The sequence below is a fragment of the Argiope bruennichi genome, chromosome 6 (genome assembly GCF_947563725.1).
Source record: "Argiope bruennichi chromosome 6, qqArgBrue1.1, whole genome shotgun sequence".
Taxonomy (NCBI): Eukaryota; Metazoa; Arthropoda; class Arachnida; order Araneae; family Araneidae; genus Argiope; species Argiope bruennichi.
Window position 1 is genome coordinate 74,699,180 of NC_079156.1, and position 5,613 is coordinate 74,704,792.

A 5,613-nucleotide genomic window follows, 5' to 3' on the forward strand; every position below is an offset into this window, starting at 1 on the left:
TCTGCCATCCATTTGTAGCCACCTGTCCAAAAAAATAAAGGACACGCTTCCTTTGTCTACGTGCCCAATCAGCACACGTTCGCCTTCTTGCAGAACAATGCAAGAGAGGATAATCTGATTGGGAAGTTCTATTGGTACAATAAAATTTATTAGGGGTGTAGAAAATCTTTTAATCGTTTGGTTGATGACTCAATCAAGAAAAGTACTTGCACGCGCAGGAATTTGGTTATTTCTGATTGCTGATTTGAATTTTGATTGAAAAAAATTGATTGATGAATTTTTGTTTGATAGAAAGCCAGATTTGGTTATTATGCGCCGAATATAATGTATAATAAAAATTCAGTGAGCATTCAAATACTTAATAAAAGATTTAAAAAAAAAAACTAACAGAATTTCAAATGCAACCTTTAAGTTACGACTAAAATTTAAAAAAAATTCATTATTATAAATAATAATTGATTGTTATTATTAAAAATCCTTGTTATTACTAATAATAAATAAAAATTTAGTAGCCGGTATTAATAATAGCCGGTTTTTATTTATCTGAACCAAGGTTATTATTAATAATATCCGATTAATTGAATTAAATGCAACATATAATGAAAGATGGAAGTTAAAGTCTCGTGGGAAAATTTGAAATTAATTCGTTGAAGAAGGTCTTCTTAAGCTATCATTAGGAGAGCAGAAAATCTTTTAATCGGTTGTTTGACAATTCGATTGATGAAAAGTGTTTACACTTTTTGAATCTGATTATTTTTAAATGTTGATTTTATTTTACTAAGGATCAATTCGATTTATGAATAAATAATTAAGTTTGGTTTGGCGGGAAAATTAAATGTGAGTGACACGTGTGATATAACCAAAAATTGAGTATTTCAACATTCAATGATTAAGTGAAAAGGAAATATTGGAATTTTTAATCATATGTAAAGTATAAAAGTTCATATAACATAAGAAATACTATATTACTCACAGTTTTATTTCTATTTTAAACTGTGAGGACGGACCAATGCTAGTTGGGGGCGTGTAAAATTTCAAACCGCCCATTTTTTCAAAATAATCAATGACTGAAATGACTTCATAAACAATAAAAAAGAAAAAGTTATATAAAGACATCATTCCGACGAAAAGTATGTCCCTATATTTTATAGTACAACAATCTATATTGTGTTGAATCAATCATAAGTTAATGATTACTTTTAATTGGCTTGCTTAATTTTTCTTAATTTGGCTTAATTGCTTAGATTTTTTGCTTTCAACAGGGGCAGAGAGGGGAAAAGTTAGAAGAAAAAGCATAAGAATTCATGAGAAAAAATTTATGCTAACTATGTAATACCAATGTAGCAATCGTTTTCGAAAATTTAAAAATATGCAGCCAAACCTCGCATCGAGCATCTCACATAATGAGAAAACAGGATGTAAAAAAATTGATTCCTTATCAAACGCAATACAAGAGGCGAGGAAGTCTATGATGTCATATATTGGACTTGTCATATATTGAATATATTAATTTGCTTCAGTTTGCGTTGAGCACTTGTTTGATGAGAGCCTTTATATCAACATGGAAGAGTTTACATCTATATTTTGGACGGATAGCGCTGTCGAACACGACACCGAAGGATTTAAGCAAATGCCTGTGAATCCTTAAGTGACCAGATTTAGTCTCTGACCAAGATTTTGGTTTTGGAAGTCCATGACAACGACATCGATGAGCAAATGGAAGAACATAGCCAAAACTATCGAAGAACTCATAAAACTGCATTCTCTGTCACAACAAAAAATTCCAAAGAAGGTTTGGTCAGGAGAAGAAGAAATGAAAGACGCATCAGAATAACGACCTTTCAGAGAAATAAGGAAGATGTTGAAAGCATGGGAAATGATTGCATTGTATGTTGCGTAGCATAGTCCTGTTAAGGCAATAACTATAGGTTCTAAAAATTCATTTAACGGCAATGCTGCATTTCATTTTCGTCAAATTTTGAAGCATAACCAAAAACAAATGTTTTTAGACAATTTTCTTTTAAAAAAACATGCATTATAAATAAATCACATTATTATAAATTTATTTTAATATTATTAAAATTTATAAATTTTGAGTATTTTTTCGGAATGGAAAGCATTGTCTTATTTTACATGGGCTCGTATGAAAATTTTATTTTTGCTTAGCGAGTGTTGCATTATGGGATTCGAGACTGAATTATTCTTGTTAAGTGAGGTACTATTGTTTTATAAAAAATAAGAAATATTTTGAGTTTCTTTTTTTATTAAATGTTAATCAAATGTAATACTTCTGCTAATAATAGGATAAATAAGAAAAAATAGGATTTTATTTAAATGAATGACAGAAATATGATTTTGTTTTCGCCCTTTTGAAATGAGTGACAAATTAATAGTTAGTTGATTTAGTTTAGTTATATAAACGTCCCTTGTAAAGCAACATTAGGTATATATTGGGACGGACCTCGTAATTTTGAACCGCGTTTAGGTGGCGAGGACACCACCTGAGCTGTCATCCCCCCCTCTCCACACCACACCAGCGAGAAGACTTTTAGCCCTGACGGATTTAACGTGCAACAGACCCCCTTACACAAACCTGAAACCCTTCGGAGGCTACCGCTGCTCTAATAGTTAGTTGAAGCAAATTTTTTTATAAATACAACTAATTCTAAGTTTATTGTAAAGATTGCTTTCCTGAAAATACGGTGTAGGTCAAAGTCGTGCTGTATGAATTCATATTTTGTCCAAATGAGACTTCATTATATATATACTTTATAAATATTGAAGGCCATATTTTTAAATAAATATTTATTAGTTCAAACAAGACTGTATTCATTTGTATATAGTATGCATAATGTTAGCATTTACCGTATTAGAATGAAATTCAAATCCCGGATAAATAAAAATTCATCCGTATATCTTTAGACGTATTAAATTGAAATCGTCCAGACTGGCTCTTGAAATAAAAATTAGGAATAAACTAAAAAAAAAAAAGTGATTTTTTTTTTACAATTTGTTTTTATTCTTCATATGAATTCTTCAACAATATAAAATTAAAATTGTTGTTTTTATTTAGTTATATTAACGTCACTATGAAATAGTACAAGAGGCATTTTGGAACCGAGTTTATTAAATCAAACTCCGATACTTGGGTACGGTACCTGGTGGTTCAGATAACGGACCAGCAGGAGAGCGTTTGGCCAAGACGAGTATTGAACCCGATTACAAGGTGATTCATTCAGAAAAACGATTTCGAACCTGAAAACTTTTTGTATTCCAACCTGTGACTTTAACATCAGGCCACTAGGACCGTTAAAGTCTTTGTTGTGGAATCGTATGATGGAAAAACGCTGTCACATTGTAATTTTATATCCTAACTTTTCCATCTCGTTTATTTCATATTTAACAAAAGTTGAAGATTTAATTGTAAACTTTTTTTAAGTTTTCATTTATTTTTTGCCCATTAAGTCTTCTATAAGCGACGATAAAGCGAATAGATCTATATGAAAACGTTGATTTATTTTGTTCTAAATTTTAGATAATTTCGCATCGCTTCTTATCGATGAGAAATCTAATAGCTAATTATTTCGCGCCAGATGTTAGATCTCTTTTCAGGAATAGTTATAGTAGGAAGAAAAAAAATATGTTGAAACCTTTTTAAAAAGTCTTAATGGGCAGTGTTGGAATGCGGCTGTAAGATACAAAGTACAGTTTTAAACCCCTTAATTGATACCATATCAAACTAATCAAGATTCAAGACACGAAAGAAGTAGAAAAAGAAGTAATGACCAGCTTAGACAAGAAAGCAACTGTGTTCAATCAGCAAGAAATTCTGTTGTCATTCAAGTGAAACGACCCTCATCTTTTTATTTGCTCAATTTCTTTTCAGGATTTTTTACTTTTATCATACTTAAACTTACTTAATCTTTCTTACTATTTATCATCATTATAGGAGTTTAAAGTAAAGCCGCCAAAGTATTACTGAAAATTCGTTAAAGCAAAATATGAATTTATTAATGATAATTATTTATTTATTATAAGAGATGAAAGACGTAAATGGAATAAAAAAATTTGTAAACGAGTATTACTGAATACATTGCAAATGAAATCATGTGTAACAATTTCTATCAATTCAAATTAATAATGAAGACATTTCATTTCTATCTTTACAATAATATAGAAAAATACTTGTCTGTGTGTTGGCGTTTTACAGAGCGTCTGATCTAGACTGAAACCTATTACTGAAGATACATTAAAACAAAATATGAATTTTTTAATGATAATTATTTATTAATTTCCAATGAATGATGAGAGAAGTCAATGGAATCAAAAAATTTGTAAAAGAGTATTAGATGAACTTTACTGAATATATTGCAAATGAAATCATGTGCAACAATTTCTATTAATTCAAATTAATAATGAAGATATTTTTTTTCTATCTTGACAATAATATAGAAAAATACTTGTTTATGTGTTGGCGTTTTACAGAGCGTCTGATCTAGACTGAAAACTATTACTGAAGAATTATTAAAGCAAAATAAGAATTTTTTTGATGATAATTATTTATTAATTTCCTATAAGTGATGAGAGACGTAAATGGAATCAAGAAATTTGTAAACGAGTATTAGATGAACTTTACTGAATATATTGAGAATGAAATCATGTGTAACAATTTCTATCAATTCAAATTAATAATGAAGATATTTTATTTCTATCTTTACAATAATGTATAAAAATACTTGTCTGTGTGTTGGCATTTTACAGAGCATCTGATCTAGACTGAAAACTATTAGTGGAGATTCATTAAAACAAAATATAAATTTTTTTAATGATAATTATTTATTAATTTCCTATAAGTGATGAGAGACGTAAATGAAGCCAAAATTGGTAACCGAAAATTAGATGAGCTAGATAAAATATACTGTGAATGAAATCATTTGTAATAATTTCCGTCATTTCAAATTAATAATGAATATATTTTATTTCTATCTCTACTTTAATAAAGAAAACTAAGCGTCTGTGTGTTGGCGTTTTACAGACCGTCTGATCTATACTGAAAACTGTTACTGAAGATTCCTTAAAACATAATATGAATTTATTTATTTTCTATAAGTGATGAGAGGTGTAAATGCAGTCAAAATTGGTAATCGAGTATTAGATGAACTTGACTGACTGACGGCATTACGAGTGAAATCATTTGCAGCGATTTCTAACAATTCACATTAATAATGGGCATACTTTACTATAATAAAGAAAAATGCGAGTCTGTTTTACAGGCCAGACCATTCGATCTAAAGCTATCAAATTCTATGCATGTAATATTTTGTATAATAAATTATTGTACTCAAATAATAGCATTCAATTAATACTGAGTATAACTAAGTATCTATGGTATAACAAATTTTATACATATATACTTCGAGAATATATATCCCTATTTTATATATATACAGTGGCTCAAAAAATTGAGAGTACACCTTAATTTTACTTGATAAATCCGACTTTTAATATAAATAACGCATTATCGGGAAGTGCAAACATGTTTTTATTTTTACACATAATAAATGGTTCAATTTAGAGTAAAAATAAAGAAAAATCAACGAAAAACTTCTAAAT